General features: G+C 37.3%; 1 long non-coding RNA gene across 10 annotated transcripts in view; it reads left to right on the plus strand.

The window, feature by feature from the left end:
* The window catches only part of LOC119248466 (uncharacterized), a 495,811-nt gene that overhangs the window by 20,965 nt on the left and 451,836 nt on the right, over positions 1 to 23,010 (plus strand). For all 10 annotated transcript variants that reach the window (XR_008550761.1, XR_008550755.1, XR_008550757.1 and 7 more), the window contains exon 3: positions 14,153 to 14,230. This is a non-coding gene — a long non-coding RNA (uncharacterized LOC119248466). The remainder of the gene's footprint in view (positions 1 to 14,152; positions 14,231 to 23,010) is intronic.

The following is a 23,010-nucleotide window of genomic DNA, read 5'->3' on the forward strand; positions in this document are numbered from 1 at the left end:
TGAAAGCATTAAAAGCCCTCATTTCCATTGGACATATTGCACATAAATCCAGTCATTTCAGAGAATTTGCTTCTTAGTTCTACTGAAGTAAACAGTATACCACCTCACCCATAAAACAAACAAATAAATAAAATAATAGCTCAGATGTCATAATGTTCGGTCATTTAAAGTGTTCTTTTTTAGTATAATTCATAGGGTTGTGCAACCATCAGTGTATTTCACATTTTTATCCCTCAAAAGGCATCTCATACCCTTTATCACCTCCCAAACCTCCCTGTTCCCCTCTTCCCCCAACCCAAGCCAGTCACTAATCCTTTTGTCACTATAGATTTGCCCATGCTGGATACTTTATATTAATGGAATTGCATACCTCATGATCTTTGTGACAGGCTTCTTCCTCTTAGTGTACTGTTTTCAAAGTTTACCCATGTTGTAGCACATATCAGTATTTCATTCCTTATATTTTTGAATGAATAATATTTTGCCTGTCCATGCATCAATTAATTGATATTATGTTGTCTCTACCTTTTGGCTATTGTGAGTAATACTTCTTTGAACATTCATGTATGAGTGTTTATAAAGACATAGGTTTTCATTTTGTGTGTATGTGTATACTTAGGCCCTTTTCCCTGGATACTCAGTAAGCAAACAACCTTCACACAGATAGACCAATGCCCACCAATAAATATGAAGAAGTATCTCCCTCCTTGATTTCCTGACTTCAAGACTGACAAGTAAAACCAAAATTCTACTCAAGTTTCAAGACCTACTTCATCAATTTGTGCATTTACTCAATAAATATTTAACCATTTCTCATTGTGTGCCTTGCACTGTTCTAAGTGCTGGGAATGCAACAAGAAATAACAACAAATAGTAATTATCAGACCATTTATAATATGGATAAATTCACATTAACTTATTGAAACTAAAGAGGATGAACTGGGATTGAAAGATCTAGGTTCAAACATGAAAACATTCTATAGTGTATAATTGTTGTTTTTATGCTAGTCCTTATGAGACAGAGGGCCAGGCTTTCTGGATTGGATCTTAGCTCTGCCACTTATTGGCAAGATTGCTGTGAGGATACAATGAGTATGTGTAAAATATTTGGAATAGTGCCTCAAACATACTAGGTGCTCAGTAAATGTTATAATTATTTATGAGATAAATTTACATAGCATATTCTTTCTCTTTTAAACTTCATTTTTACACAAAAACCCTTCTCTGCTTAAAAATTTCAGTTATGTTACCTCTCCCCAGATTAACTAATTATAAGTAAATTTCACAAGTAAATAAACATTTCACAAGTATAAGCATTTCCAGTAGATGAAGGACCTCAAAGCCCTGCTGTGTCCCAAAATTAATTAGGGTTGTCATTTGTTGCAGAGTCAGCAATAAATGAGTGAGACTGAAAATTGCTCTTAATTAGTGCATGGATGTCAGATGTGAGACATAAAATATGCTTTATATCTTCCTAAGCTATTTTCTAGATAAATGTGAAAATCACTATAAAAATCTCAAGACTGAATTATTTTTGGAAGAAAATTTTATTATGTTTACTGAAGTAATGTTGGTTTGCAACTCTGTATATGCATTTAGGGGTATAGGCCCACATCTCTACAAATGTATATTATCACTCCATGCTCACCACAAAAACCCCAATAGTCCTTCATCATAATCCATTGGGCACCCTCCCCACCTCTGTTCCCACTCCCACCCACCTCCTCATTTCTGCATTCAGATTTCAAGGGTTTGTTTTTATTTTGTCCCTATCAAAGTTTCCTTACATTCCACATATGAATAAAATGGTCCTGTATTTGTTTTTCTCTTTCTGACTTATTTCACTTAGTATAATATCTTCCAGTTGCATCCATAGTTTCAAAAAATGGCAAGATTTCATCTTTTTATATAGCTGAGTATTATTCCATTGTGTAGCTATACCATTGATCCACTCATATGTTGTTGGGCACCTAGATTGTTTCCATAGCTTCACTATTGTAAATAGTGCTTCAATGAACAGAGGAGTACATATATCATTTCAAATTAATGTTTTTATGTTTTTTTAAATACGGTTCATTTTCTTTGCTGATAACTGATCTGCTCAAATTTTTTAGTTCATCCTGATTCAATCTTGGGAGGTTGTGATTCTATTTTTTTTTTTTTTAAGATTTATTTATTTATTTATACAATCACTGGGTATAGTCAGAAGCGATGGAGTGTGAGAGAATTCACCAGAGCCAGAGCGGGAAACAGAACAGGCAGACTGACAGTACACTGCTGAGGGGAGCAGCGGGTGACAGGAGAGATCTGTACATCATGTGGGACCCTCGCCTGGCGGCTGGCCAGGGATCAAACTGGCACTGCAGAGGCTGTGGGCAGCTTCGCATCCCAGCCCTCAACTGCTGCGCCACCTGGGAGGCCTGAGGTTGATTCTAAAACTTTCTTATAGATTATTCAACTTACTGGCATAAAGATGTTTACAGTTTATCTTTTATGATCCTCTGTATTGTGTTGATGTCTGCTGTAACCTCTCTTTCCTTTCTGATTCCACTGGAGTTTTCACTCTAGAAGTTTACCTATTTTGTTTATCTTTTTAAAGGACCAGCCTTTGGTTTCATTGACTTTTTTTGGTATTGTCTTTTTTATTTCTCTTTCATTTATTCCCCCTCTAGTTTTTATTATTTCCTTCCTTCTACTGACTTTTGGTTTTCTTTGTTCTTTTTCTAGTTTCCTGATATAAGCTTAGATGATTTATTTGAGATCTTTCTTGTTTTTATTTATTTTTTTTAAAGATTTATTTATTCATTCATGCAAGAACCAGGGTACAGGCCAGATGCACAGGAGGGTGATAGGACTCACCAGAGACAGAGCAAGAAACAGAAAGGCAGACTGACTGAAATACACTGCTGAGGGGAGCAGCGGGCATGACAAGAGAGGTCTGCCGCGCCGTGTGGGAAATCTCTGTGCCATCAGGGGAGGCCCCTCTTTTTTCTTGATGTAGGCCTGCATTGCTAAAAAATGTCCCTCTTAGTATTACTTTTACTACACCTTATAGTTTCTGGTACCTCATGTTAAGACTGAATATTTAAATCTCAAAACATTTATCAGATGCTAGATATTTTTAGAGACGGACCAAATCTCTTCAATATGTGAACACTGATGGTATTTTGGTTCCTGTGTTTCCTGATTTTCTTTAAAAAGCTGTACATCTAGGGCCAGTGGCACAGCGGATTGAGCACAGCACTGTGAAGCTCTCTGCAGCCTCTGCAGCGTGGGTTGGATTCCCAGCTGGCCAGGGAGATCCCCACATGGCAAGGCGGACCTCTCCTGTCATGCCAGCTGCTCTGCTCAGCAGTGCTTTTGGTCTGTCTTCCTGTTCCGCTCCCCACTCTGTCTCTGGTGAATCTTCTCACCCTCCTGCACCTCTGGCCTGTACCCTAGATATTGTATAAATAATAAAAACAAACAAACAAACAAACAAACAAACAAAATACAACAGGGCCTCTCCGGTGGTGCAGCGGTTGAGTGCTGGGCTGTAAAGCTGCCCGCAGCCTCTGCAGTGCCGGTTCGATCCCTGGGTGCTGGCGAGGGTCCCACATGGCACGCAGACCTCTCCTGCCGCGCCAGCTGCTCCCCTCAGCAGTGTATTTTGTCAGTCTGCCTGTTCTGCTCCCCGCTCTGGCTCTGGTGAATTCTCTCGCCCTCCTGTGCTTCTGACTGTACCCAGTGCTTATATAAATAAATAAATAAATCTTTTTTTTTTTTAAAAAACTGTTTATCTAACTGCTCAAGATTACCAAATTTTATTTATGAATATGATTTAAATTTATAAGCATACATGGATGGTAAGCTTAATTTATCAGCATGAATCATGATTGGAAACCAGTATGGATTATGTATTTTTGCTCCATTTAACAATTATGACCTGTATCGCGTATCACTTAACTGTATCCTGACAAATATATAACATTTATTATCATGAGAAAAATCTGTCTCTTCAAAGAAAATATGTAATGTTAAAGATATGCTTATACTAAATATAATGGCTTAAGAAACACAGGCCTATTTTTCTCTTTTATAGCCAGAACTATTCCGGGCAGCTAGGCTTTGTGAGATAATTCAAGGATCCAGGTACATTTTCAGCTTATATAAGCATCTCCTAAGACATTATTGCTATCTACTTAGTCAAAGTAGGATTGCCCTCTATCCAGTTTTATTCAGCTGGAAAAGGAAAAGAAGATTGAAAAATAAGCTCAGTATCCTAAATCTTAGACCATGTAGTGGAATTTATTACTTCTCACATTCTATGTCTGTACCTAACCACAGGGATACTGGGGAATGTGGTCAAACTTGGTAGTCATGTGCCCAGAAAAAGGAATATAGATTTTTGTCAGCTGCTATTAGTTCCACAAAAAATACTGTTTTGTGGATTTGCAGAATTATATTTCCAAGATAAATAATTTGAAATTTAGTAAAATGTTTTCTTTACTAATTTATAGCAGTGTAGTCTGCTTTCATATTCCAATGGATTGCTATTTTATCATGCTGTCTGGAGAGCAAAACTCATGGTTGGGAGTAAAGTATACACTGGGTTGGGCTGAGTTTTCTCAAACAAAGCCAGATAGCCCAGGAAACGTTTGAACGAAGAATATATTTTCCTCAGGGACCCCAAATGAATACTTACTATTTGGAGATATCAAAGAAGCTATAATAAATATAAAAGCACTTTGGAAAATACACAACCCTGCATGAATGCATTATTATTATTATGTTAGTAGTATTATTACATAAGTGTTAGCAACCTCTTTTTTATAGAGCTTCATGTCTATTTGCTTAACAAGGGTTGGGGTCTGTAAAAAATGCTCTCTGTTCTTTACCTTTTTGTTTCACTTATACAGTATATCCTACCTAGAAAGCTCTATGTGATTAGCAAATGTGACTAAAATGTGATGATAAATATAACAGGCTTTGTCACAGAAATGAATAATATAGTGAAACCCTATGTTTTAATTATCATAATCTAAATATTTATCTAATTTTCCCTTTTTGTCCTGAACTTACAAGGTTTCCTATATTATTAACATACTAGTTCTCTAAAAATTATGCTTATTTCTTACAATTTGCTTTTACTCTTTAAGAAAAAGCTTCATTAAAATTTATCTTTGTGGGCCCCCCTCATGGCACAGGCGGTTGAACGCAGCACTGTGAAGCTGTCCACAGCCTCTGCATTGTCTGTTCCATCCTCGCTGGCCGCGGAGCAACCCACATGGCTCAGCAGACCTCTCCTGCCTCGCCTGCTGCTCCCCTCAGCAGTGTATTTCGGTCATTCTGCCTGTTCCCCAGTCTGTCTCTGATGAATCCTCTCACCCTCCCGCACATCTGGCCTGTACCCCAGTTCTTGTATAAATAAATAAAATCTTTAAAATAAACAAATAAATAAAATTTATCTTTGTGGGCCTCCCTGGTGGCACAAGGGGTTAAGATGCAACCTATGAAGCTGTCCATACATAGCCTCTGCAGCACGAGTTCCATCCCCACCTGGCCAGAGAGCAACCTGAGTGGCGTAGCAGACCGCTCCTGACTCACCGTTGCTGCCCTCAGCAATGTACTTTGGTCAATCTGCCTGTTCTGTTTCCTGCTTTGTCTCAGGTGAATCCTCTTACTCCCCACACCTCTGGCCTGTGCCCCAGCTCTCGTATACATAAATAAATAAATCTTTAAAAAAATAAAAATAAATACAATTTAACTTTGTGTGTTGTGATACTGACTTTTCCATTCAGATTCCCAGAATTGTTTAGAATCTTCTTTTAAGAAGTAACCCTTAACTTTTCTACAATATTTCTACTTAGTATCCCAACAAAAGGGGGTTGTTTGTACTGTGGCTGAGTGCCTATTCTAGTAGGTGAGAGAAAGGAAGAGTGCCTCTTTGGAAAAGAAAAATAAAATCCATTTATTTTTAAAGTAACCAATTTATTTTTTCTTGTAATATGCTCTATTGTTATTGTTTTTTTTTTTTTTTTAAAGATTTTTTTTTTTTTTAATAGAGGCATGTTTTATTTATTTATTTGTTTGTTTGTTTGTTTTGTTTATACATGCACTGGGTACAGTCGGAAGTGCGGGAGGGTGAGAGGATTCACCAGAGCCAGAGCGGGGAGCAGAGCAGGCAGAAGGACCGAAGTACACTGCTGAGAGGAGCAGCGGGCGGCAGGAGAGTCTGCGCGCCATGCGGGACCCTCCTCCGGTGACCGGGGAGCAGCCGGGGATTGAACCGGCGCTACAGAGGCTGCGGGCAGCTTCGCAACCCAGCGCTCAACCGCTGCGCCACCGGGGAGGCCCTCTATTGTTATTGTTGAATGGTGTGATTATTTTCAAATAGTTACTCTTTTTCACAATTGCCTACGATTTCCATTTTTGCATACTTTCATGTGAAATTTTCTCCTAAACCCCAATAAAAATGAATGGAAAGGGAGCTTTACAGTAATATTTTTTTTTCCTTACAACTGCCCAGGAAAAGAAGATAGCACTAGGGGAGTGAATTATTTAATTTTTTTATTAATTAAGTAATGCACACATATTCGAAGCCATGAAGAATGAAGAAACCCTAGTCTTTATAAAGTTCACATTCTAACCTTAGATAAATTGGACCATGCTGAATAGATGCACAGAAAAAGTTTGTCTTGCGCCTCATGGAAAAATTTTTGTCTTTTGAAAGTACCTATCCTGATTGACCAAAACATTAGCCCAAGTCTTACTTGGGTTAATTTTATACACCACTCCTATTGTTTTAAGAATGTTTGTCCCTCACAAATATCTCTTCTTTCAAAAGTAAGCCCATTTGGGGATTATGGTAATCTTTGTTCCTGATTAAAATTTCTCTGTCCTGTAGCTTTGTATTTTACCTTTCACAGTAACTTAATCCACATGCTATGCTTTTGTGATTAGCTCTGAATATGGAATCTTATGTCAGTTTCATATGAGCCACATCTGAACATAAAGTACTTCTCTTTGTTTTATTTAAAAATTCTTCAATAGCAATGATTTACCTTTAGTTTTGTCCATAAACAAATAACTTCTTTTTAGGTTTTTTAAACTTACTTTCTTAGTTGGTCTGCTCTGGTAGGTGAATTTTTTTGTATTGTTTTGAGGGGGAGTGTTCAAAGTGCTGATCAGTAATTCATGAAATTGATTTTCTTTTTCCTTTACAATTAAAATAAGCAGTGACATTTAGCTATCTATAAACCCTCACCCTCCTGTCTGTAGTGTTAAGATAACTGATTAGTTCCGCAGTACTGCTAAACACCTCCCAGAATTCACCTATAATGGGCCATAAACTTGAAAGCCTGGTAGGCCTCTTTCCCTGTCCCTGTATAAGACTTGTGAGGTGGAGGAGGGGCACCAAGCCTGGAGAAGAATGAGTGAGAAACACTGACAGAATCACAGGGGGAATAAGGGGGGGATGAAAAAGAACTTAAGAGGATTATAACAAGAAAGGAAGCATTTGGAGTCCTGGGAGGTGATGCCAGTCAGGATCTCTGAATTGCTAAGAAAAGAAAAATTTTCCCCTTCCACATGTACTTGTTGGGCTGGGAATTTCTTTTACCCCCTCATATCCTCTTCCATCTTTCTTCCCCCAAAGCACTGGTCCTGTATGTCAGGAGGGAAGGGACCAGGTCAGACTCTCCAAAGAAGCAAGCTTCCTTGAAGTTTTTATGTGGTAGGAAGGGGCAATCAGGAGAGGCATGAGTTCTAGAGAGACAAGCTAATAACATCAGAAAAAGGCAGGCCAACATGACTTGGAGTGGAATGTAGAAAATTGCTATTCAACTGTGGCTATTCAATTTAGGGCATTCTAAGAAGGGCTTTTCCACAGAAAGCCTTGAACTTTCTGAAGGAATGTCAGGCAACATGGATCATTTAAATAATTTTACCTTGAAGTGTGTTTTGATCATACTAGATTTATAGTCTTTTTTCCCGAACATTTTGCAAATATTCAGTATTAGAAAATACTGTAGTTTTGAATTAACAAAAAACTACTACACTTATTACTAATCACATAATTTTCTTAGGAGCCTATTTGTCATGCTTATAATTTATATGACAGATTGGCAAAAATATTCTAAATTCTAACTATGTATTATATGTATTTGCTGGTTGTAGAGGTGAGAACTCTATTTTGAAGCAACAGGGGCAATCTGCTTAAAATTTATTTAAGCATAGTGACAAATGGAAGCCCATTCATAAATACTTATGGTATTTTAGTGTCCTACAAATTCATTTTTGGGGACTGAGATAGCAGCAAGGAGGTAAACTTTTAGACACAGTCCTTCAGTAACAGTGGAGCTTTGGGGCATAGATGGGAGAAATTCACTAGTAGCCAAAAGAATCCACAAGAAAAACATCACTTTAGGAGCATAACACCAACAGACACATATATCTATATGACTTGATCATCTTTCCTAGATTTTTAAAAGCATCTTATTATTTTAGACCAGTTTTACATCCATAGCAAAATTGAGAGGAAGCTACAGAGATTGACATGTATCCCTGCTACCATAGATGCATAGCCTTACCCAGTACCAACCAGAGAAGTATATTTGTTATAATTGGTGTACCTACATTAACCCTTTATGATCACCTAGCATCCATACAATCCACTCTTGGTATTGTACAGTGTATGGATTTGGACAGATGTATAATGAATGTGTCCATCATTATGGTATATGGAGTACTTTGACTGCCTAAAAATCCTCTGTGTTCTGTTATTCATCCATCTCTTCCCCTCAATCCCTAAATCACTAACCTTTTTACTGTTTCCATAGTTTTGCTTTTCAAGGATGTCATGTAGTTGGAATCATATAGTATATTTAGCCTCTTCAGACTGGCTTCTTTCCACTAGTAATAATGTATTTAAGGTCCTTCATGTGTTTTCATGACTTGATAGCTCAGATCTTTTTAGTGATGAATAATATTCCATTGTCTGGATTTAACAAAACTTATCTACTTATTGGGACTCCCTGGTGGTGCAGCGGGTTCAGCACAGTGCTGTGAAGCTGTCCACAGCCTCTGCAGCACGGGTTAGATCCCAGCCAGCTGTGGAGATACCCACATGGCACAGCAGACCTCTCCTGTCGTGCCCCCTGCTCCCCTCAGCAGTGTATTTCAATGTGTCTGTTCTGCTCCCTGCTCTGTCTCTGGTCTCCCACACATCTGGCCTGTACCCCGGTTCTTGTATGCATGAATAAAAAATCTTTAAAAAAAAACCCAAAAAAACCTTATCTACTCATTGACTGAAAGACATTTTGGTTGCTTTCAAGTTTTTACCATTATGAATAAAGCTGCTTATAAACATTCATGTGTAGATTTTTGTGTAGATATAAAATTTCAACTCCTTTGGGTAAATATCAAAGAGCATAATGGTTGAATCATCTAGTAAGAGTATGTTTAGCTTTTTTTTTTTTTTAAGATTTATTATTTGTGCATACAAGAGCTGGGTTACAGGCCAGAGATGTGGAGGGGTGAGAGGATTCACCAGAGACAGAGAGGGGAACAGAACAGGCAGACTGACTGAAATACACTGCTGAGGGGAGCAGCGGACGAGTCAGGAGAGGTCTGCTGTGCCATGTGGGTTGCTCCCTGACCGCCCGGGGATCGAACTCATGCTGCAGAGGCTGCAGAGGCTACAGATTGCTTCAAAGTGAGGTGCTTAACCCCTTGTGCCACCAGGGAGGCCCAAGAGTATGTTTAGTTTTGTAAGCAACCATTAAACTATCTTCCAAGTAGCTATTACATTTTGCATTCCCACAGGCAATGAATGAGAATTCCTGTTACTTTATATCCTTGTCAGCATTTGGTGTTGTCAATTTTCTGGATTTCACCATTTTAATAGGAATGTAATAGCATCTCATTGTTGTTTTAATTTTAATTGTTTAATTTGCATTTCTCTGATGGCTTATAATATGGAGCATTTTTTTCATATACTTATTTACAATCTGTGGTGTGGTATCTATTAAGCTCTTTGGCTCATGTTTTAATTGATTATTCATTTTCTTATTCTTAAGTTTATATATGATATATATATGACAACCACCCTTTATTATATCCATCTTTCTGTCTGTGACTGTCTTCTAATTCTCTTGATATTGACTTCCACAGAGGAGAAATTTTTAATTTTAATGAAGTTTGGTTTATCAGTTATTTCTTTCATGGATTGTGTCATTGGTATTTTTGATATCTAAAAAGCCATCACCATATCCTAGGTCATCTAGTTTTTTTTCTAGGAGCTTTATAGTTTCGTATTTGTTTATAGTTTTGACTATAGTCTAGACTATAATGTAAGAGCAAAGCAATGTTTATAGTTTTAGGTCTATGATCCATTTTTATTTCATTTTTGTGAAATTGTGTGTGTCTTTAATCATTTTTGCATGTGGATGTCCAATTGTTCCAGCACCATTTGTTGAAGACACTATCTTTGTTTCCTTGTATTACCTTTGCTCCTTTGTCAGAGTAGTTGATTATATTTATGTGGATATATTTCTAGGCTCTCTATTCTCTTCCATTAATATGTTCATCTATATTTCACCAATTCCACATTGTCTTGATACTGTAAACTTTTTAAAAAAAAAGTGAATTTTTTTTTGAAGATTATATTTATTTATTTTTGCATAGAAGAACTGAGGTGCAGGCCAGAGGTACAGGGGGGTGAGAGGATTCATCAGAGGCAGAGTGGGGAACAGAACAGGTAGATCCACTGAAGTACACTGCTCAAGGAAGCAGCAGGTGAGACAGGAGAGGTCTGCTGTGCCCTAGGTGGGTTAGTTCCCTAGCCAGGTATTGAACTCAGGCTGTAACAATGGGCCTTTGTGGTGGTAGGGCTAAGTCTTAACCCCTAGGCCACCAGGGAGGCCCTTGATGCTGTAATTTTATAGTATGTTTTGATAGTGTCATTCTTCCAACTTTGTTCTTTAATATTATATTGACATTCTGGGTCTTTTTTCTCTCCATATGAACTTTAGAATTAGTTTGTTGATATCCATAAAATAAATTGTTGGGAATCTTAATTGAAATTGCACTGAATCTATGGATCAAATTGGAAAGAACTGCCATCTTGGCAATATTGATTTTTCTTACTCATGAAGATGGCTATTTCCCCATTTGCTTAGTTCTTTGAGTTTCATAGTTTTCCTCATATAGCACTTGTACATATTTTGTTAGGTTCATAAATAGTATTTCATTTTGGAGGGGACTACTAATATAAATAGTATTGTGTTTTTAATTTGAAAGTCCATTTGTGCATTACTCATTGTTCAGTTGGTTGACTTTTGCATATTATCTTTTTATCCTGAGACTTTATTATACCTACTTACTAGTTCCAGGAGGGTTTATTTTTTTGGTCAGTTCTTTCAGATTTTCTACATAGATAATTATATGAATAAAAACAATTTTATGTTTTCCTTCCCAACTTGTATAGTTTTTCTTTCTCTTTATTGCACTATTACATTTGCAAGGACTTCCATTAAGTTATTGAGAAGGAATGGTAAGAGAGGATATTCTTGCCTTGTGCTTGATTTTAATGGGAAGTCTTGAGTTTCTCACAATTAAAGATGAAGCTACCTGTGTGTATTTTGTAGATAATTTTCAAGTTGAGGAAGTTCTTCTCTAGTGTTAGATTAGAATTTTTTTTTTTAAAGATTTATTTATTTATTTATACAAGCACTGGATACAGTCAGAAGCACGGGAGGGTGAGAGAATTCGCCAGAGCAGGGAGCAGAGCAGGCAGAAGGAACGAAGTACACTGCTGAGGGGAGCAGCGGGAGGCAGGAGAGGGCTGCTGCGTGCCATGTGGGACCCTCCTCTGGTGGCCGGGGAGCAGTCAGGGATTGAACCAGCACTGCAGAAGCTGCGGGCAGTTTCGCAACCCAGCGCTCAACCACTGCGCCACCAGGGAGGCCCCAGATTAGAATTTTTATTGTGAATGGATATTGGATTTATCAAGTGCTTTTTTTTTTTGCATCTATTGTTTTGATCATGTGCTCTTTCTTATTCAGATTGTTGATGTGATGATTTACACTAATTAATTTTAGACTGTTTAACTAATATTGCATACCTTAGATGAATCCCATTTCATTATGTATAATTTTTTTATGCATTGTTGAGTTTAATTTGCTAATATTTTGTTGAGGATTTTGCAACTATGTTCATGAGCAATACTAGTTTGTAATTTTCTTTTCTTGTAATGTTTTTGTTGGTTTTAGTATTAGGGTAATGCTGCCCTTATAGAATGAGTTGGAAAGTATTTCTCTGTTTCTATCTTCTGAAAGAGATTGTAGAGAATTGGTATCATTTCTTCCTTAAATGTTTGGAAGTTTTTTTTTTTTTTTTTTTTTTTTTTTTTTTTTATAACCAGTGAACTTATTTGGCCCTTGTGCCCTCTGTTTTGGAAAGTTATTATTGATTCAGGTTTTTAAATAAATACAGGCCTATTCAGATTGTCTGTTTCTTTTTGTGTGAGTTTTGGCAGATTGTGTCTTTTAAGACATTGTTCCATTTCACTAAGTTGTCAAAGTTGTAGGCATAGCATTCATAGTATTATTTTGTTATACCTATAATGTCTATTAGAGCTGTGGTGATGTCCCCTCTTCCATTTCTGATATTAGTAAATTGTGTCTTCTCTTTTATTCTTAGCCTGGCTAGAAGGCTTATCAATTTTATTGATCTTTTCAGAAAACCAGCTTTTGATTTCTTTGATTTTCTGTATTGATTTCCTGTTTTCCAATCTCATTGATCTCTATTCAAATTCCTATTATTTTTCTTCTGCTTACTTTTTTTTTGTCTATTGAGTTTAAAATTTTATTGCAATTAATACATTAAATGGATAATTAAGGTTTGACAGAATAGTAATTGCCTATGAAGTCTTTACAACCAATACCTGTAACCCACTTCCCAAATGCTTATCCTGGTGATGACTCCAATGTTAGAGAGATAGCAATCAAAACAAACAAGTCTCCTGACTATGTTAAATTTCTCACTGCAGCTGCCCAGATTCCCTGAAGAGATTCTTTGCCTGCTTTAGAAGATGAGTTCAGTTTACTCAATCTCCTATTTGACTTAATGGTAGCATTTATTCTCTTTTGTCTCAGCTTTTACCTATTCATGTTTTATCCTTACCTCTGAAGACCAGCAACAGTCCAGCTGGTGTTTGCTAAATGGAACCAAACTTCAGCTTTAGAGTTGACTTTAATTTTCTAGCCCCACAACCACTATAAGATATTACCAAGTATTTTAGAGGAATGTCATTGTTGGCTTGCTAATCTGGGACACTCCATGAGGCATCTGTGAACTTGCGGTAGAACTTCTTCAGACTATAGATGCTCTGGAACCACATACAGTCTACCTGCTTGTTCTGAGTCAGGTAAGGGTAGCACATGGATACTGGAAGCAAACAAGGTCCCAGCACAGGCAGCTGGCAGCTGCACTGTTCAGGTCTCTTGCTCCTTTTTCTGCGTATTTTTTATTTGATTTGTTCTTTTTCTAGTTTTCTAATGTAGAAATTTAAATTATTGATTTTAAATCTTTCTTCTTTTCGAATATATGCTTTCAATGCTACATATTTCTCACTAAGCATTACTTTAGCTACATTCCATTAATTTTAATAAGCTCTATTATATTTTCATTTAGTTCAAAAATTTGTTGAGTTTCTCTTAAGATTTCTTCCTTGACCCACATGTTCTTTAAAAGTATGTTGTTTAATCTTCATGTCTTTTAAAATTGCTAAAGCATTATTATAACCCAGAATGTGGTTAATCTTGGTGTATATATTCTATGTGAACTTGAAAAAGTGTATATTCTTACTGCTGTTGGATAAAGTAGTCTATAGATGTCAATAATACCCAGTTGATTGATGGTGTTATTGAGTTAAATTGTGTTCTTACTGATTTTCTATTCACTGGATCTCTCCATTTCTGATAAAGGTATCTCCAACTATGATAATACCATTAGGTATTTCTCTTACAATATTTTCTTTGCTTTCTAGTGGCACGTACGTTCTTCTTTTTTATGTACCTGTTTTGATCCATACAAATTATAAATAATCATTTTCTGAATTAGTAAACAAAATCCAAAACTTAATAAAGTGTTGCTGTTTTCTTATTTTAAGGATTAAAGAGATTTTATAAGAGTGAAAGAACATCTGAATATGGACGGGGGTGCATCTTTAACACCTGTGCAAATTTAGGTAAGCTACAAACTTTCATTGAGTCTTAGTTTCCTTACTAGTGAAGTCTACCATTTTACAGGCTTTTCTGGGTGGATGAATGCAATCTTGCCTGTTGAAATGATTTGAAATGTAAACTATTTACATCAAGACTGGAGTTATAGGACTAACTCAAAGATTGAAGTTAGTGATATTGACAGACTCTGGATTTAGGTCTTCTCAAAAGTGGTTTGGTTCTTTTTATCCTGTAGATTTGTCTCATATATAATGTTGTTGCTCATCTTTTACATTTTCTAAAGCAGGTTTGAAGATAGTGAGTGTAGTTTCCTACAACATGACACAAAGAGAACCAGAGGAAGATTATATCTGTCACAGATGAAAATACTCTATTTATGTGTCATAGTAATCTATTCAATGGTTTATGGACCCAAAATTCTCCAGGGGGACTCACAAATCCCCATTATGTTTCTGTGTGCCAGATTTTTCATTTGGAGCTCTGATTTAGTTGACAGATGTGTAAAAATCACATGTAGCCAAATGACTCTTGAGTCAGTACAAAGCTTATAATGCTGAAACCTGGTTATTTAAGCTAAGATTCACAGGATCCTCTACCCAGACTATGTTTTTCAAATCTCATATTAGATTTTGAATTTTATCTTATATACTAATGCCAGTGCTCTGCTCCCCAGTAACATACTTTGAAATATCATGCCCCTTTTTAATACAAACATTAACTTACAGAGAGCTGTCTTTGAGGAAGTTAAAATCAAAAATAGCATTTGTTCCTCAAAATTTAGTGAAACCGTTTTGGAGATTCACAAATCAGACTACGAGAAACTTTCTAATTAGAATAATAAATTATAAAATCTAAAACATGAGTATTGGATGTTAAATATTGAGTCCCAATTGTGCCCTGTAGTAATAAAGAAGTAGATATGTGCAAATAAATTGACTTGTCCCAGGTCTTAAAGAATAACTGGTAGAGCTGGAATTTTTTTTTTTTTAAGATTTATTTATATATACAAGGACCGGAGTGCAGGCGAGATGAGCAAAAGGGTGAGAGGATTCACCAGAGACAGAGCGGGGAACAGAACAGGCACGTTGACGAAATACACTGCTGAGGGGAACAGTGGGAGAGACAGAAGAGGTCTGCCCTGCCATGTGGGATTCTCACTGGCCAGCTGGGATCCAACAGGCGCTGCAGAGGCTGGGATAGCTTCACAGTGTGGCACTCAACTGCCTGTGCCACCAGGGAGGCCCTAGAGCTAGAATTTTAATCCAAGTCTTCTGATTACTACTATTTGAGGATTCTTTTTTTTTTTTTTTTTTTAAGATTTATTTATTCATGCATACAAGATCTGGGGTACAGGCCAGAGATGCGGGTGTGTGTGTGTGTGAGAGGATTCACTAGAGACAGAGTGGGGAACAGAACAGGCAGACTGACTGAAGCATAATTGCTGAGGGGAGCAGCGTGCGAGTCAGGAGAGGTCTGCTATGCCATGTGGGTTGCTCCCTAGCCGGCCAGGGATGGAACTCGTGCTGCAGAGGTTGCGGACTGCTTCATAGTGCGGTGCTTAACCCCTTGCGCCACCAGGGAGGCCCAATTTAAGGGTTATTTCTGCTATTACTGTCCCTTAGGTAAAAATTTTAATTTTACACTGGTGACACAGTTCTGGTAAGCATGGAAATTATATTTATGCCAGTAGGAACTATATTTAACATTAAGAAATTGTGTTTGCATGGCACGCAGACCTCTCCTGCCGCCCGCTGCTCCCCTCAGCAGTGTACTTCGGTCCTTCTGCCTGCTCTGCTCCCCACTCTGGCTCTGGTGAATTCTCTCACCCTCCCGCACTTCTGACTGTACCCAGTGCTTGTAGAAATAAATTAATAAATTTAAAAAAAAAAAGAAATTGTGTTAGTCTGGATTTTCCAGAGAAACAGAACCAATAGGATAAACATATACGTGATATGTATGATGTATGTAAGCAATTGACTTACACAGTTATGAAAATTGAGAATTCCCAGGATCTGTAGTGATCAGCTAGAGAGGTAGGAGAGCTGATGGTATAATTCCAGTTCAAGTACAAAGGCCTGAGAAATAGGAGAACCAGTGCTGTAAATTATAGTATGAGTTTGAGTCTGAAAGCAGAAGACTGTGATGTTATAGTTTGAAGAAAGCTATGGAGGCAAAAAAGAGCAAATTCTCTCTTATTTCTTCCTTTTGTTCTATTCAGGCCTTCAATAGATGGGATGATGTCCACCTACACTGGGGAGAGCAACCTACTTTACTCAATCTACCTATTCAAATGCTAATATCATCCAAAACTATCATCACAGATACCCTCAGAATGTTTGGGCACCCAGAAATTTAAATGAACCATTTGAAACATACAAATGCTTGTATTTTGGTTTAGCTTTCATAATGATGGTAGTGACCTATAAATAGGATAGTTATGCTATCGAAAAAACCCACATATTTTGCATTCCTTTTTGCCCTTTGCGAGACAGGAGAGGTCTACCATGCCATGTGGGATTCTCACAGGCCGCCTGGGATTGAACCCGTGCTGCAGAGGCTGCTGTCAGCTTCACAGTATGGCGCTCAACCGCCTGCGCCACCAGATAGGCCCTCTTTTTCTTTTCTTTTTTTAATATTTATTTATTTATGCATATGAGAACTGGGGTACAGGCCAGAGGTGCAGGGGGTGGGGTGGGAGGATTCACCAGAGACAGAGTGGGGAACAGAACAGGCAGACTGACTGAAATACACTGCTGAGGGGAGCAGGGGGAGAGACAGGAGAGGTCTGCCATACCATGTGGGTTGCTCCCTGGCAGGCCAGGGATCAAACTTGTGCTGCAGAGGCTGCGGATAGTTTCATTGTGCTGTGCTTAATTCCTTGCTCCATCAGGGAGGCCCCTGGTTGTTATGTTTTCCCTTGAGCAATTCTGTAGTACGTTTGTGTAGAACCAGTGCTAAAATGTTAAGATATAGTCACAACATTTAATCTTTAAAAAATAAGCCTCTGAGAAGTACTGTGTTGTTATTTTAAAAGTTGCAGTCAATTCTGCTTAAAAAAAGTGCTTAAGCCACTAAACACATTTGTTGTTGTAGCTGGCTTATGGGTCATCAGTTTTTGACATTTGATGTAAAGCATATAAATTTACTTCTTTAAAGTTCATTCATAAAAAGAAGAGAGTAACAAAACCCAATTGAGAGCAGATGATAGACAATCAACTATACTCAGTCTTTAACACTCCTTTATCTATTGTTAACTATGTGATTCAAATTCATGATTTGGGAAAATGACAGATTCCTATAAGGCTGTAGGTCCCAAGCTGTCTAATGGAAACCTTGAATGAAATTCTTGAGGCTAAATATCTGTTGTATTTGGTATCTAGATTAGCCCTTGTTCATTTGGAGGATCCTTTTGGACTCCTTTTGTTCTCATCCAGTGTCCACATGGCCTCCCTCTGGAAAACAACAAGGGATTAGTCCTCTCATGGTAGAATTTCTGCTCCTATTTGGCCATAAATCGTAGGGATTTATGCATTGAGGGTAGATACTTCAAAACTTTGCCAATATATATGATTGATTTGGTTAAGGTAAAACTATGGCATCAAAATAGTTTATCTCATTAATATAGTGTTTGAAAATCCAAATAGTCTGTTTATTTACAATTTGTTTTTTGGCAAGGATAAAATCAATGTTTTAGTAAAGAATGGTTACAGAACGAGTTACTACAATATTATTTTGCATTAAGAGAAAAAAAAATCACCCTTCTAGAATATTCTAGTGTGTGTGTCTACTGACATCATGTGCAACACAAGCCTAGCCAATCCACAGGATTGTAAGAAAGAAATCAATCATTTTAACCCACTATGTTATAGGATAGCTGGTTACTTAGCAATAAATGACTAAAACAACCTGTTTGTTACTAATGTTGACACTTTATCCTCTTCCACAGAGGTGTTGATTCAAATCCAACATTTAATATTAAATAGATGTTATCCAAAAAGTTTGAAGATGAATGTTCTAGGATATTAAGGCTATTCTCTAGTATCTTATAGTATCTTCTCATGTTTGTTATTGTATAGAAAATAATGTATTTCTGATTGTCCATTGATGATAAGTCTACAGAGCAGGAGCAGCAGGAACACTCTTATCCCTTCAAGATAAGAGTGGAATCCTTCCTGGCTTAGATTTATTTTTTGGCAGATCACTTGCAGCTGATACTTTTAGAGTCCATTCAAAATAACATATATATATACGTATAGAATGACTTATGAAGATTCTTTTTAGCATATGCAGCAAAGAATAACACATTTCTGAATAGGTCAGCTACTTCCTCTATCATCTAGAATTGATGTTTAGCTGTCTATCTTGAAAATAGACCAAAGAAAAATGAAAACCTGACAAAATTGACCCTTTTATATTTTACTTTCTTTCAGTTAGCCTGATTGTTGGGGAAAGCATTTTCAGAGAGAAACTAAACTTTATCCAGCAGAGTTTCTTGGTTATTTTAGCCTTCAGGAAGAGAATTCACTTTTGTTTTTCATTCATGCGCTCTGGGAAAGCAAAGAGGGAACATTTCAATATAAGCACTTTTCACCCATGCGGTGTGCGATAAGTGCATCACTTAACAGAGGCACATGCTTGTAGGTAAAAGTATACTTCAGTAAGTGGAATGAAACCTTGCTGAATTGTGCTGAAGCAATTTAGGCCTTTTATTCTACTTCACCATTGGTGGATTTCACTATAAGCAACCTTATAAAGATGGATTCTATAGAAAAACACTCTCTGTGGTAAGCACTTTAGATCACCTATATAGTCTTGCTATGCAAGCCTTTTTTATTTATCAGTAATTTTCCCTTGATATCATAGATGTTATGATTCAAAAATACAAATGCTCAACTAATATAAGTGAAATGTATGTTATCTTCATAGTACAAGGTGTAATGTAAATAACAAGAAATAACTCTTAGAAAATACTTCTCATTCACACATTATGATTTTTGTTTTTGTCTATAATATATTAAGAGTTGTAGTTCAGTCTATATATATTTTAAAATGTACTCCACCCACTTTGTTATTTTATCAACTTGGCTGTGTTAACTTATTAGTTATTTACACTTTCCACCTATCTCTGCCCTTTTTAGGCTAAGGAGGGCAGGTCATACTGAGAAGAAACACATTTATTATTCATTGGGTGAAAGGGCTTAAGTGTAAAGATATAAGCTGGAGAAATTTCTTCAAAAAAGAAAGAGGCAGACCCTATGGAGGTATCAGAGTTTAAGGAGAAGGAAGAAGATTCAGGTGACAGAAAGAGGGAAGAGAATCTGAAGGATTTCAGGGAATGTGCAAGATTATAAAGATCTATGTCATCTACAAAATTAATTCTCTGCTCAGACTCAGCACCAAATAAAATTCAGTTGTTGACCTGTACTCACGGAATGCTAATATTTGCTTTTTATTCTCCATATATGTTTGGAAGCTGGCATTAAAGCATCAATGGATATGAAAAGAACAGGAACCGTGTAAGGTTTTAGTTAAAATAAGCTGTGGTGTAGTAAGAGGCAGATACTGTCAGGTGGTTTGGCCTGGTAAGAAGAAATATTTTACCATGGACATCAATTAGAATTTTCTGGACATAGTACTATTAAGCAGGCTGGTTTTTATTCACTTCTATTGTATTTTTAAATTTGCTATAAATACGCTCCTTGATTATAGGGACACAGACAGACTGCTCCTCCATGCCCCTACCTTGATTTGTCATTAGAGCTAAGCAAACCACTCTAATTTAAGATAAGGTAAATGTAGGAATTTCAGGAGAAACTTTTTACTCCCTTTTTCAGATGTTCTGTATCAACTAAGACGTCATTACAGGTACCTGACTGGCCAATGTACTTTGAAGTCCCCAGTGACTTTAATCGTAGTGAGTTATTATTCTATTGCTCTTATGGATCAGAGGCTGTTCCTGAAATGGGGAATTTAGAGAATATTCCTGTTCTCCTGTTCTTTTGAGCACTTTGTACACTTTCTGATCATATGTAAAGAGGTCAGGGTAGATTTTTGTATTTTTGTTTTTGTCCTTTTTTTCTCATTGTTCTCCGCTTCTTTCATTTTCTGTCTATGTAGCCTTTCTTGCTGGCTATCATTTCTCTACCTAAATTTGTCAAGAGACCAGTGTGGAGGGCCTCCCCGGTGGCGCAGCGGTTGAGCGCTGGGTTGCGAAGCTGCCCGCGGCCTCTGCGGCGCCGGTTCGATCCCCGGCTGCTCCCCGGCCACCGGAGGAGGATCCCACATGGTGCGCAGACCTCTCCTGCCACCCGCTGCTCCCCTCAGCAGTGTACTTCAGCCCTTCTGCCTGCTCTGCTCCCCGCTCTGGCTCTGGTGAATTCTCTCACCCTCCCGCGCTTCTGACTGTACCCAGTGCATGTATAAACAAAACAAACAAATATAATAAATAAATAAATAAATAAATAAAAAACATGCCTCTATAAAAAAAAAAAAAAAAAGAGACCAGTGTGGATATGTGACAACACCCAGTGGCACCCGCTTTTTTTTTTCATTGCTGGTCAAACTGAAGCTTAATGGATTCCAATTATCAGTTTTGCTTTGTTGGGGTAATCAAAAAGAAGAGTCCAAAGAAAGAGAAAACATATGGAAAAATGAGTAAGCAAAGACATTACTATGGAAATAATGAGAGTAATACTGTAAAAGCTATATTAGTCATTTGTTTCTAATCTCCTTGCCTCTCTGTCTATACTGGTGGAATATTAATAATGAGATTAGAGATCTTAGTTGCTTGCTTGTTTTGATGTAAGCTTGATTTCCTCACTGCAGTAGATAACTACATTGGATTTATGAAGCTGGAGTTCTGCTGAATCTTTGTTGTTCCAGCTACAATATTGTAAGGAGGTAAAAAGAGCTTCTGGCATCAAACATAAGATTCCTTACTTTGGTTATTAGGTTACTTGTGTCTTGCTTCTTTCTCTCTTTCCTTTTTTAAACTCTTTGCTGAAGAGGCCTGGTTGTTCTTAGTTCCCCCTTTACTCTTCTGAGATCTCACAAAACTGTATTTATGGGCAGCCTCATGTATTTGTGCATAGCGGCCTATAGCTTGTGCCTGGACTGCCAAGACATAGCACACCCATTTCCTTCTTAATGCCAAACTTCAGCTATCTTATTTTTGACCACAAGTAAATAACTATGAACTTTAGCTAGAACAGGGATCTTTAAACTTTATCTATAAAGGACAGATAATAAATATTTTAAGCTTTGCAGGTAATGTAGTCTCTGCTGTTATTATTCATTGTGGGCCTTGAAGCACAAAAGCTGTCATAGATAATATGTAAATAAATGGGTGTGTGGTTGTGTTCCAATACAGTTTATTTATTTGTTAAATAAGTGGGTGTGTGGTTGTATTCCAATACAGTTTATTTATTGATGCTGATTTTTGAATTTCATGTAAGTTTCACATGTTAAAAATATTCTTTTGATTTTTTTTCAAGCCACTTACAAATGTAAGAACCGTTCTTAGCTTACAGACTGTATAAAAACATGGGGTGGGCTGGATTTGGCCTGCAGGCTATAATTTACTGGATGTGAACCAGAACATGATTCTTTGCTACATTATTATGCACAACAAATTTAGTGGTTTAAAACAACAATCTTTTATTTAGCTTGCCATTTGTTGGTTGGCAATTTGGGATGGGATCAACTGGTTTGTTCTTGACTAGTTTCACTTGTTTCTATGGTCAGCTGTTGGTCATTTAGTTGGCTCTGCTTCTAGTGATTACTGGCTAGGGCAATAGAGATGATTGGGCCATGTATCTTTCACAATCCAGCAGGCTAGCCTGTGTCTGGTCCTAAGAGCAATCAAAATAGGCAAGACCAATATGCAAACATTTTTCTAGGATCTGCTTGTTCAATTTTGCTCTTGTCTTATTGATTGAAACAAGTCACATTGGACAAGACCAGAGTGTGTGAATGGACTAATAAAGGTATGGATAAAGTCAAGTTCACACTTAAATTAGTTCACAATTAGAATCTGTTACTACCATAGTCTACCATGGAAGCCCTCTACCCTGATGTTTAAATTCCTCCCACATGCAAAATATATTCCCATACTCCAAAGTTCCCCTGAATTTCATTCAATCATAGCATCGAGCTCAAAGTCCAGGATCTCTTGATCTATAATATTGTCTGGGTGTGAATTTCTGGATGCAGCTCCTTTTGATCCAGTTGTGCTAAAAAGATAAGTCATAGCACACAGTGATGTGATTTGATAACCACAATAGAGAGTGACATATGAAAGGGGAAGAATGGGGACATGGAATACTCATCGGGCCATAGAAATTCTGTAACCAGCATGGCACATGCTCCCAGATCTCTGTATACCAGGACCAGGAAATTTTCCTTGATTAGGCTGAGACTGTGCTTCATGGAAATATTTCTTTAGTTGATTATTTTCTACAAATCTCTGAGAGTGGTATCCCTATCCATTGTTCTATATGGTCTTGAGGCTGCCCTTGGAGATGTCATCCAAATGACCTGTGTATGCAGCTGAATATCTTCCTCAGCCTTTTTCATTCCTATAAAGGATTGGGGACCCAGAGGTGTCTTTTTGTTTAAGATGACCTGGTCTCTTTCAGTCCAAGTCAGCTGTATTTTTATGTAGCTAACTTCAGCATTTTGAGAATTTCCTATGAATATGATTTGTCGGCAGAAGCCACTTCCACAGTTGCTTTAATAGTCAAAAGTTATTTGAATTTGACTAATCCAGCAACTTTGAATAATCCAA

This window comes from Talpa occidentalis, unplaced genomic scaffold (assembly GCF_014898055.3).
Source record: "Talpa occidentalis isolate TD23 unplaced genomic scaffold, MPIMG_talOcc4v2.1, whole genome shotgun sequence".
NCBI lineage: Eukaryota > Metazoa > Chordata > Mammalia > Eulipotyphla > Talpidae > Talpa > Talpa occidentalis.